We start from the raw sequence: 13,673 nt of genomic DNA on the forward strand, positions 1-13,673 counted from the left end.
TAGGCAGAACTGGGCATTCAGGAAGCCACAAGGGATTGTGGGCAGAACTGGGCACCCAGGAAGACACATGGCAAGGTGGGCAGAACTGAGGTCTTGGGAAGACCCAATGGGGAAGGCATGCAAAACTGTACACTTGGGAAGACAGGGGGTAAGGTGGGCAGAACTGGGCACTCAGGAAAACACGAGAGAAGGTGGGCAGAACTGGGTACTCGAAGACACGGGGGAAGGTGGGCAGAACTGAGGAGCTCAGAAAGACAGGGGGAGGTAGGCAGAACTCTGCACTTGGGAAGAAATGGGGAAAGGTAGGCAGAACTGAGTTCTCGAGAAGACACGAGGAAAGGTGGGTAGAAGTGGGCACTCAGAAAAACACAGTGGCAGGTGGGTAGAACTGGGTGCTTGGGAAGACATGGGGGAAGATGGACAAAATTGGGCATTCTAGAAGACACAGGAGAAGGTGGGCAGAACTGGGAGCTCAGGAAGTCACATAGGTAGGTGGACAAAACTGGGCAAGCACAAAAGCAAGTGGACAGAACAGGGCACTGAGGAAAACATGGGCAGGTGGGCAGGACTGAACACTCTTAAAGACACAAGGGCAGAGGAGTAGAAATGGACGCTCAGGTGCAGAGACATCATCATGGGAGCCCCTGTGAGATATAGGAAGCCCACTAGCTTCCATGCCAAATAAATCAAGTTCATGCAGAGCCTTTAAAAAGGTACTCTTCAATCAAACATTCCCATTTGCATCAAAGTCACCTAGGGTACAGCCTATCCATTGAGTGGCTCTGTGTTTCATTCTGGCGTTTAGCTTATACATTCGGCTTTCCTATTCACTTAAACTATTACAGATTTCTTCACACCAAATGGCAAGGCACTGGCAGGCTCTCTTAAACAATGCTGCACCATGCTGTATTTTAGTGCACCCTGAAAAATATAGAAATATGTGGCAGACTTACACTCTGAAAAGACTGCAGAATCTGGCAGCAACGGAACACACAAAACTCATATAAATGTGAACGTGAATGCTCTTCCTGACTTTATATAATGAGCAGCTAATACAGTGTTGTGTGTCAGTAACTGCTTAATGCGAGATCATGACAGCTTCAACCTATTTTATATGCATAGGTGACAACAACCATTGATACCAAACATGATTCGGTTTCATCATAAACATTCCAAGGGGACGAAAAAGCTGAACACGCACAGGCTGCTCATGCATCATGATCGTCACCAAGTTCTTCTCCATGTTTACAGAGCCCTAATTAAATTAGCATCTAAATAAAATAAGCAGGGCCAAATATGTACTCAAAGGTTCCAATTACAATTACATTAAATGGAATTAAAAATGTAAATAAAAGGTGGAAAAAAAAAAATAAATCGCAGAAAAATTGCAGAGGATGAAAGCGGCTCCATTTGTACACAATGGTTGGTCTAATTTCTTTGAAGCAATTTACCCAGGAAGTAATCTCCAGGGATATATTGATTAATTTTTACAGGCAGCCGGGGAAATTACATTCATTTTAGAGATGCCGGGCTTGTAGCTACAATCAATTAACTTAGACAAGCCATGGTTTCTACTTAACGCACGACGTTGTTACACACACAAATATTTATTTCATCTCCCGTTCCTTCATTATGATCCACAATGCATGATAATTACGCTGACAAGCTCGGCCTTGGCATTATGTTGCCAAAGTGATGCCATTTTACTCCAGTGATGTCATGTTCCATATCTGATGTCTCTTATTACTAGCATTACATTCCTGCTCTGATGCAATGTTAGCAGAGAGTTAAAATTCTTCTACAGCCCATGATTCCAGACCCAGGGCCCCCTCCCTGCCTGCTCTGTGATAGCGCAAATGCTGCCACACTATCCTGGAAAATCAGCAGTGCTGGGGTGCAGGAGCAGGAATCTCCTAAGGGATTACTACATCCAACTGTGCAATGTAATAGAGACTGGCTGGCTACCAGCTAATTTTATGTAACTGAAGCGTAACCAAACCCAAGAAGAAAAATGTAATAAATTGCACCTTATCAGAACTAAGATGTGGTGGCTGCATTAGTTTCCTTTTTTTCATTTTTTCCCCCCTTTATTTTTACCTAGTTATCCAACCAGTAATACTGAACCTGTCCTAAGGTGACAACGCTTGCTCACTGTACTGTCTGTATGTATGGCCGGGCAGTGTTGTCACCCTAGGCTGCTCTCTTCCTATTTGGTCTATTGTATAAGTTAACTTGCCCCATCTCTATACCTTAGGGGTAGGTGTTTTGTAGTCCACAGAGAAAACTGGGCAGAGCACAGAATTAGCAATGCTGACTGATAAGAGTGTAGCAAAGGCACAACGTGCAGGAAATTACAAGCTCTCTGAATATCTTAAGTATTTTTTACACATAAATATATACCAAATGCTTTTAATGGTATATTTAACAGACCAAAAGGTAGCAAATAGGTTCACACTCTAACCACCTCCCTCCCAACCACCTCTGACGTATTATAAATAAAATGGTGGATTTCTATTTCTATAGTGGTGTTTATTAACAAACACAAAGACGGACCTCAACATCACAGTTCCACAGCTTGGGTTCACCGCAGGTGCGGCAAGAGAGCTGTCCATACGCCACAGCAAAGTCAATAAAAAAAAAGCTGGGCACTGTAAAATCCAGTCAACTCCAAGTTTGGGATCCCTGCCTGATGGTTGCTCACCTCTAACCCGTTTCACCCAATCAGGCCTAGTAATTGAGTAGTGTACGACTAAGCCTGATTCGGTGAAATGCATTAGAGGTGAGCAACCATCAGGCAGGGATCCCAAACTTGGAGTTGACTGGATTTTTCAAATATAGAAGGGCTGGGTGGATATTGGCAGTGTGTGGCTGTGTCTTGGATTGGCTTTGCCGTATTAACGTCAATCCAGAAACAGCCTACGGGTGGCCAGTATGCCTGTTAACCACTGCGATCTCAGTTGTCATCAGATGGCTGAGATCATAGACACACTGTACAGAGCTGATCTCTGCGTATTTCTACCTTTTGATCGTTGTGATGACTAGTCATAGTGATAAGAAACGTAAAAAGTACTGCTTTGTACTTTGGAGTGCCCGCCCCTTTCACAACAGAGGAGGATTCAGGGTACGGTATTTGATTAAGGGATTGTTTCTTCATTTCCCAAAAAATTGTGGCAAAATTAGATCACCCTGGGGAAGTCTACTTTCCAAAAAAAGGGGTAATCTAGGGGGTGTTCATACTGCCCTGACATTCTTAGTTTAATAACAGGAAGTAAAGTTTTATTTTTCAAAATGTTTCGTCTTTTGTCCTGTATATACCGGTAGTTTAAAAAAAAAAAAAAAGACCCAGTGGTAACTAAATACTATTAAATAAAACCTCTGTCTAAAAAAACGATATCAATAATTTAGGTACACTGTTGCATGACCAAACCATTGTCAGTCAAACTATTACAGCACTGAAAACTGTGCTGGGTATAGATACATGGCTACTATTCAAGTGGTTAAACATGCTGCTTTTACATTCCTGATGAATAATTTATCCTACAGATGCACCACACACTGATACAGTCTATTAATACATTACCTCTCTAGCTGCCAAAACTGATTTTGGAAGAGCCGGTTTGTGCATGTCCACACTAGTTGGTACATCTTATTATGGTGCCCCGCACCTGCGGCTAGTGAAGGTGAAGCCTGGAGGCGACCTATTGGTCTGGTTGAATAATTAACAACAATCTGGAATACCTTGATCTTGTTAGGCAAGCACCTATAAAGTGAAGAGTTCCAGGATTTGGTAGCTATTGGCTTTACAATATAAGTCTAAAAGAAACCTGGGAGCACATCACAGCCATGCTGGGATTACCCTGTTTATTTTGTCATCACAGAACCAAATTTGCATAAGGCTTGAGAATTTAGAATTTGGACTTGCATTATGGAACTATGCACAGGTTGGAACCCCTTGAGCACCTGGTGAGCGGCCATGGATTATGTTAACTGACTACATTGTTGGTGTGGCTACAGGTTTCTCCCCTGGTGGTCCCCCTTCAAAGACCACATCCCATCATTGTTTTTGTGCAGTACAAAGTTTTCAGACTAAATTTCACTGCCGTTCCATTTCAATAATGGATTACGTATATAAAGAAGGAATAACAATTACAAACAACATAATGCAATTCTCCTCAGTGAATGTACATATGTGGAGTAATTTGTTTCCTATGCTAGCCTAAAGATAGGAAAAATTCTGCTGTTCAAAATATTCTCTAACATCATCAAGAGCAATTTGATTCCATGGTAAAGCCTTTTGATAATTCCAAACATATCATAACAGTGACATTGGTCAGACAGCTTGGTGAAGGCAATCAGATTGTTTAGGACAGCGTGAACAGTACTGTGTAATTCAAATCCTGTCCTCACTTCCACACTTGTCAAAACTACAAGTATGCATTGTTAGGAGACCCACATTAATTCAGTATCACATTTCTTAACTCTATATGTAAACAGTTACAGAATATTTTAGAGATATTCTACTTTCAGGGAGCGGGAGAGGGGAAAACTCAATTTTTATCTCCATGTTTCTTCACATGGGTGCCCTCCTTAGAAACCCTGACGATTAACCATTCAAACAGAGACACTGCACAGCTCCGGGGCCATCACCTATCAGAGTAACTTCACTTTTATTTAGCCACCCTGTGAAATCCATTTCTTTCAATTGGTTCCTGAAGCTGGACAGACCTTGCTCCAGACAGCTTGCAGTGAAAACCAATGGATTTTAAAAGGTTGGCTGCAAAGTTCTGACACTCCTGCCAATAAGTAGAGGATGAATTTAGAGGCTTTAAACCTTTGATCTGAAAAACTCAGTAATAAATAGGGTAAATGGAAAGTTATTCTGTTAACCTTACTGAGTCAACAAGATATAACATACAGCTTTCTATAACACAACCTTTTGCAAAATGAAAAAAGGTTACCCTGTAAATAACAGATATTATACATACTTGTCTCGCTGCTGATCTTCATGGTTTCAAGAGCTATTGTGCCCATTGAATAATCTCCATCTGACACACTTCCAGGGGTGTCGGATTCCTAGCCTTTCTCCGCCTCCCCCCGCTGAGCACTGTGGTTCTTTTTGCCATCCCCTACATCACTGAAAAACACAGTAGTGTTGTGGGGGCCGCCACTAGAAGGAAGGGGTAATTTAGGGTGAATGTTGAAAGAACTGGCACTTTGTTTTTTATTACTGTGCAAGAGATTCCATTTTTATCAATTGTTAAGATAATTGCTTTATAATTTCATAGTCTGTGGTAGTTTTTTTTAATGATACTTGATGTACAGAACAATAACAGTTATTATTGCTTTTTATTAATTTTTTTTTACAGTTGAATTTTGTGTTGACTTTTTTTCCTTCCCGTGGGTTCTATTACTGAGATGCAGTTATCAAGAGAACCTTCCAGTTCAGGAAGTGACATAATTTGTAGCTCTCCCATTTATTTGTGGCTGGGAGCCTTAGATGGTAATCACTAGGGATGCACGGATACCAGTTCAGATACCAGTGCCGATACTTGACATTTTCATGAGAACTACCAGGGTATGCAGACGTTGCAGCTGGGACCTAGCTCTGGCGCTCCACCACTGTCCTGAAATCATTAGTCTGTATTGTTTTAGAAACATGGCAATAAACAAAAATGTATCAGTACTTGCATCTGTAAGTACTTGGACAAGTATCAGTACTTGTACTTGCAAAAATGGTATCGGTGCATCCCTAATATACATTTATAAAAACAAAATCACACATTAAAACAGAGATGTACAAATCCTCAGGAGCTCCGTGTGCTCCTTACAAATGACAGCTGCCTCCTAACTTTTGAATTTTTCTCTAGTCTAGTCTTGGAGCTGGAAAAGTATCTGTACATGCCGAGTACGGTACTTGGTATCGGTGCATCCCTAGTAATCACTGTACCACCAGTTTTGTTTGGTAAAAAAATGCAAACATTGCCATACCTCCAAACTCAATGGAACAAGAAAGGGGGGCACCTTAGTGATGTGGAGGCAAAATATTTGTGCATTAATGCTAGCAGGGTACTAGGTGACATTTACAATACTAAAGTGTTAAACGGAAAGTCATCAGCACACATGGAGTGAAATCATAACTTCTAGTTCTATTTATTAAATCATTGTCACTTTGTCATGAGAAGCCAACATGTCAGGGCCACACAGGGTCCCTTCTTCAAGGTAGCATAGTGAAGAATGGACCCTGTTGGGCCCCGAAAAGTTGGCTTCTCTTGGCAGATGTGATGAGGATCTAATACATAGAACTAGAATTTACAATTTTACTCCGTGCGTGATGGTGACTTTCCGTTTAACACTTTGGAGTTTCACATGGCGCCATCCGAGTTTCACATGGCGCCATCCGAGTCAACACTATGAGCACCACTATCATCCTTGAAGGTTGTAACGCTGTATGGAGTGCAGGTGACACATGACACGTTCACAATACTAAAAGACATGCATTGTTGCATTGGGACACATTCTTTGATGTTACTGCCATACGTAGGACAATTATTTTTCACAAACAGATTTATATAGAACACCTTAAAGTGTATGTAGAGCCAAAACGTAGAGTAGAGAAGGGTGAAATCCCCTGCCAGGTAATTTATTTCCTGTCTGTATACCACTAGGAAATTTCGCTTTACTTTAGATGCAGCAGGAAGTGAAGGAAAATCTCCCAAAGTGCGGGGAATCCCCCTCATAGACAGTTGTCCCTGGAACAAGTGTCCTCATTGGAAGATTTCCCCTTACCTATTATTTTGGCAACAACTCAACGATAATGGTCACAAGATAAAATAGAGGGCTGAATCTCCCCAATGGGAACTCTAACAGCAATAAAAACTCGAGGGTACAACCCTTCCCTACTGCATACAAAGTTAGCAATAAAAGGTTTTGCCTTTACATACACTTTAAAAAAGGACATATAGAATATGGGGAAAGTGTTTAAAAGAGTGAGAGCTCAGACTATATATTAGTATACACAAATTCATACTGTATGTGTTATGGATCCTTTATATTACACTCCAATTACTAACCTCATAAAAACCACGCATGTTTGTGACTCACAGCTAATACACAAGGACTTAGTTGCTGCCCTTCACTCTTGTGGCTCCAAAAAATTACTAACGACACTCTATACGCATAGACCCAACACCTTCTCTAAAAGCTGGCCATATATCACTTTTATCGAAATGTGTACAATTTTCTAATGGTAAGTGGGGTCAAATCAACAATCATTTTCAACCACAGGGACAAGGAAAATCGAAGGAGTAGGATGGGATTTTTTTCTCATTTCTTATCTGGATTAATAAAATTGCAACCCTGAATCTGATTTCCATTGCACATATTGTGATGTGCATGTGCTAGGTAATGTTTCATCTGGAATTAGAACTTTCGTGGGCACGAATATTTGTTCTTTTGAGCAATTATGTGTGGTGTAGAAATGTATGAAAAAACAATACATTTCAATGTCTCTGTATTTTACATGCAAAATTGGACCTATAAGTAGTTTCTAGTACATTTTATATGTAGTATGTCTACCACAATATGATAGGTTGAGCTTAAGTCAGGTAAACACGCTTGTATTTTCTTCATTCAATCTTGCAGATGTTTTGCTGCAAGCACTGTTGAGTGGAAGATCTTCCAACATGTTCCTTTGGCAAGAGTCAATCTTTTGATCAACTTCGGCCAAGGGAACAGGGTCACTAACGGAGTGAATTTTGGCCGATTCAGCAGGAAATTTGCTCTGTGTGCACCCTACTATAATGGTGGCAAGATTGGGTGCTCTACTGAATTAATTTTCACAATTGCAAACAAAAGTGTACAGAAAAGGCAGTGTCTCTTGTCCTTCCCTGGTAACATTAGTTCCTGGAAGCGAGAACGTTTCACCCCTCCACCAAGCATGAGACATAGGATGACATATCAGTTATTGCTCCCATGGAGACAGATGTTTAGATATGACACTGGCACATTTTGCCTTTCAACCCCACTGAACTCTGTAGCTTTTCATGTTGACACAAAAGCAGAGTTAATACAGAGAAAGGGAGCAGGCTGTAGCCCCCATTTTTCCTGGCCATCACTGATAAAAGCAGCAGGAGAATACTGACACTGTAGGAAAGGGCTCTGTGCCGTATATTGGGACATGAAAAAAACAAAATTGTGGTTTTCATACAGATATCTGTGCACTGTGAGACCTTGGTGCAAAGGAGCTAGCTTTCAGTGCCAATAGCTAAGGGAGCCCAAAAAGGATGTATGTTGCTTTAAGGGTTAATTCAGTGTTGGGGTTAGATAAAAGGTCAGGGGACAAGATTAGAGCTTAGGGGGACAAGTCATACATTTCATTTTAGGGTTCAGATTAAGTGTTAAAGCTGGACATACACTGCTCGAATTTTGACCGAGTCTTGCTGACATTTGGCTATTTGCACCACTCCTTTTGACAAACGTCTATTTTTCAGTCGGCTTTTGATGAAGGAGCCAGGCCCACGCGTGGCCTACAAGTGTATGGCCAGTTTTGGATAGAGTATGGGAGAGTTATAACTCCTGTCAATTTTTTTCTTTTTTTGCCATCCCATTGTAGAGATTTCTCTTAATTTCCTGTCTGATAGGCACAACAGGAAGTGAGTGCAAATCCCTCCAAAGTGAGAGAAATCCCTGGTGGTCAGCACGTTCACCAGAACTAGTATGGCCATTGGATTTGGGATTTTCTTGCACATTCTATTAATACGGTCACCAGGATAAATAAAGAGGGTGAATCTCCCTAACGTAGACACAGACAGCAATTTCTGCGGTTTAGAGTTAAAGGGAAATTGGTTTTGGGTATTTTTTTTAAACGGGGGTACCCTGATGCAAATTAAAAGAAGCCCCCCTGCCAACAGACCCCGACAACCACTGTCAGGGTTGTGGGAAAGAGGCCCTTGTCCCCATCGGTGTCCCTCCCAATGCCAAGGGCATGTGGCCTGGTATAGTGCAGGGGGGGGGGGGGGGGCGTGGAAAAAAACCCCCCAATGACAAGGGGGGTGGTGTTGGTGGAGTGGGGGGGGGGGGGGGGGGGGCATTCGCTCAACCTTCCCTTTTCCTGCCCTGCCAGGCCAGTGCTCGGATCAATGATCTGGTTTGGAATTTAAGGGGGGATCCCACGTTTTTTCCCCCCGTTTTTAGTGCTGGTGGGGTTCCCTCTTAAAATTCCTACCAGACCTAAATGGCCTGATATGATGTTTGGCAGGAACCCCAAGCATTTTGTTATTTTGTTGCTTTTTTTTTAAATCGGGAGTCCCTCATAACATTGCTACTAGACCTAAAAGGGTCTGGTGTGAATCGGGAGAGGCCCCCGCACAGTTATTTAATTTTTTTTTACCATTTGTTTACATTACACATATGCTCCGGCTGGGCTGAGCTTTTCGGCTGCTGTATGGGCTATTGTGAATAGACAATACAGCAGACCTTCGATTCACCTGTACCAAAGGGCTCTGGCAGCCAAAGTGAGCCGAAGGATTAGCCGAACCTACAGTTATATCCTTCAGCTATTTTGTGAATAATCCCCTCTATCTTTTCATTGACACAAGAAAATAGAACATTCTATAGGTAAAAACCGAAAACCCATGTTCAGTTGTAGCAATAAAATCATATGTTTACAGTAATCCCCATTAATCTAAATGTCATAATTTTATAGTAATTATGAGAATGCATAAAGAGTTACCTATTCATGGGACACGGTGAGTGTAACAGCACGGCGTTAATCATAATATTTATAGGATAACCAAATTCCACAATGCTCCTTAAGTGTATTAATCCACGTTACGTGCGCTGCGAGTCTGACTTGTTAAATTACAAGTTAATGCACGGCACTATAGGACAAGATTGGCTTGCTGTGGGTGAGACTTTAACTGCAATTATTCCTTTTTTTTTTTACTGTATTAATGGGTACTAATGTCTCCAAGAGATTAAATGCAGCTCCAACTTTGTGCATTATCTTGACAAGCTGTAACAGAGTTAAAGATTATTCTTTAAAATGAAAAAAAAAGGATATTTACACCAGGAGAGAAATTAAATCATGAATATTGTATCATGTTTGATTGAACTGCTCAGCAAAACGTTCAGAAATATGTCAAGAAAAGACGTTTTACAGAATTATAATTACTGTATTTCAGCTTTAATCAGTGAAGTGACGGTAGTGCTAATCAGAACCTGCATTTGCTGTGAATGTATCCTAAAATACCTAACTATAGGGAACCAAGTTTTGGGTAGCTTTGCATCTTTATTTTCCTAGGACAATGCTGCCTCGATGCTAAAAGCATCTTTTACAATCCAGCTTTTATGGCATATATATAGGTCAAAAGGTATGTATCAATAAACCGTGTTCTCTAAGACAGCTACCACCTTTCATTATGGTACCAATCGCTGCACTACGGTGGTGCACATAGGGGCTGATGAAACTCCCACCCAGGGTATAGAAGGATGAATGCCAGTCGTACAACATTATAGCCACTAGACGGAGTCAAGGAGCATAGGCTTGGCTCCATCTAGTATAGCTGAGTGAATGACATTCGCTTGATATTACTGCTACTAGACAGAGTCAAAGAGCATAGGCTTGGCTCCATCTAGAAGCCGTAATATCATGCGAATGGCATTCATTCACTCAGCTATACACTGGGTGGAATTTTATACACCAGCCCCTTTGTGTGGTGAACTTTCTTTAATCCGAAGGGAAATATTCCTACCGCGAAGGGACCAGTTAATTTTGTTGTCCCTTCCCTCTCCCTTCCATCCCCAGTCTGAAAGTTCCCAGTCCTCACCTGGTATAAGGGAAGAAGAACCAGCAAAAACATACTCATCTCATAATATGGACACCCTGCTGAGGATTCCTAAGCTCCATTCACCAGTAGAACTTTGTATGAACGAACGTGTATGGCCAGCCTAAGTCATCAGCACCACTAATTCAGTACAGGACTGTTGTCATTCAAAACTAATTAGTATTGATTGCAATTGTCAAGGTTAACTTAGCATACGGGGGAGGGGGGGGGGGTTAAAGGTTAAGTTATAGATAAGCTTAAAGTGAAGGGTTAGGAGATTACATTTAAAGTAGATAGAACCCCATTAACTGGATGACATTTAGTTTGCTAAAGTGTTGTGTATCATAAACCACTGCTATGTTTTGCTTTTTTGTTTTACTAGTTTTTATCCATTTACATCACTTTTTAGTTCTGTTGATCCCCGGCAATCTTTTCCAGCCATATTTTGTCCTAATGCATCTACACCACAGTTGGCTGTACATCATCTTTCTGGAACAGCTTCCTGATAGTGACAATGGTGGACCATGCATGTTTAAAGACAAACTATGCGAAAACCCTATAATTTACACACTGCATTGGCTGTTATATTGCATGTATTGGTGTATTGGGGGCAGTAGAGAGAGGTTGAAGAGAAAGCTGGTAAACAGGATGAAAAGAATTGTAAACAGTCTGTATGTTCTCAGGGAACAATATTATTTAAAGACTTCACATTGCTATGCTAAAGCCAACTGTCATGCTTTATAGTTAAGATCTCCCTTTTGTCTCCGAGAGCAGATAACAGTTGGCATAAACAGTGTTGTCTCCTTGAGATCAATGGTTGCATTGGTATGCTGGAAACTGTACGCACAGCTGGTGCTTTTGGAAATATGTCAGGGCTCTTGGTGACTGAGGAAGATCATATTTATTTAAGAATGTTCTCTGAGACAGAAGAGAGCTGAACAGTAATTTATGGCAGTTTTAAAGATACTTCAGTTGCCAGTTAATCACCGTCGTGAGAAATATATGATTGTGTTCTTTGGACCAATCGTAGATTCCTCATGTGAGTAAATGGGGGCAACTAGGATAAAAAAAAAAAGGGATAAGCAGAAGCCATTGTAAGGGCTTCACAGACGACAGGATGACATTAAACCACACTTCAAGAGAGACTGCAACCTGAAGCCATTTTCCTGAGAGCACTTGAGAGCCACAAAGTCCTGTTCACTGCGGAATTTGTAAACCAACAACAACCTAAGATAAGGGACTTTTAGTGTATCCTCTTATAGAAACCATGTCATGTGCTAGGAAAGAGGGATAGTGTATTCCTGTGTATGTATGTAGCAGCCTGTATGTTTGTGTATTGGTTTTTCCTGTAACTATGTACTTTATGCATGTAGGATTGTTTGTATTGAAAAAATACGTTAACAGGAAACACAACTAGGTCAGTTTCTGCTCACCTTGTACTTCCAGGTTATGAATTACAGAGCACCCCACTCAGCATCCTGATGTCATTCACCTTGGTCCTGGGCCCCCTTGAGAAGTGGAAGAGCCTGTAAACCACTGATTCAGGTGCAGCTGGGGTTTGGAACATTTATAGCTCAGCACTGCAGCAGCAGCACACTAATTAAGTCCAGGGTGGAGGTGGAGGAGGCCTATGAATGGGGAGTGGGGTGGATACCTGTAAGTGACTACAATAGGGACAAATCAGGTTCCCTCCCCTGCAAGGCAGGACTGTGTCATGTGCAGAGCTATGTAAATCTCTGTGAAGCTTTAATGTTGTTGCATATTTCTGACCTAGTCTTCGCAACTCCTTTTCCATGTGCGGTAAGCTGCAAGCCCTAGCAATGGAGTCATCAGTAAGAGCCCTGTAGGAAACAGAAATGGCTGAATGGCCGCGATTATTTTCAAGATCATCGCAAATCAATAAAGATTATTCAGTAGAAGCCCTTTACAAATGCTGAACGTCGCCTAAACACTGTAATAAAAGTTTGTGCGGCTATGGCCTTAAACAAACCTACGCTGAACGCTCCTTCAGTCACTCGAAAAAATGTTTGCAGCGCTCGGAACATAAACTGTAATCATGGATTGCAGAAGTATTTGTTGTCCGGCTGATTACAATGTGTGCCTTGTTTAGCTTTTCTCATTTGCCTCCATTTGCATATAGATAGATGATGCAGGAGCAGAAGGTGTGCATAATCTGAAAAAGCCCTTAACAACGGTTTAGCTGTAAATGTCATTAGAAAAAAGAAAAAAAAAAAAAAAAAAAAAAAAAAGGACAGAGACGAGCTCCCAGCTATACACATATTTGAATAATGGAGGAGGATGAATGCTAACTGAATCATAGTAATAGAACAGGGGTCAGAGGTCAGGACAATATCCCCCTCCCCCCATTGACCTATACAGTTTTAAAAGTAGAACGAGCACAAATAAACAGACTTTCAGATTTTCATAACATTCTGACAATTTTGTAGTAAATCAAACTTATTGGCCTTATTTAAAATCAGTGATGTCCCACTGGCACCACGGGAGCCGCGTGCAACATTCCACAGCAGAGTTGGCTGTGGAGGTACGTGAATTCACTTGTGAATAGGATAAATCCAGTAGATTTCATCTTATACGGGAATTTGTAAATTTTTGTTATACCAGTGTTTTTACCAGGGATATGCAAAATGGAGAGTTTTAATTTCCCCAAAAATCTGGCAAAAATTGGGAGATTGGGAAGACCCCACACACCCACCAGGCCAGAAATGTGGAGATGAGGCCCTTGTTTCCATCAAAATGTGGACTAGATGTACTAAGAAGTACCCTACCACTGTTGAAAGCATGTGGCCTGGTATCGTTTGGGAGCCTCACACACATTGCCCCTTCTCTTTG

This window comes from Nanorana parkeri, unplaced genomic scaffold, assembly GCF_000935625.1.
Source record: "Nanorana parkeri isolate BGI_ZX_2015 unplaced genomic scaffold, ASM93562v1 scaffold2, whole genome shotgun sequence".
Lineage (NCBI taxonomy): Eukaryota > Metazoa > Chordata > Amphibia > Anura > Dicroglossidae > Nanorana > Nanorana parkeri.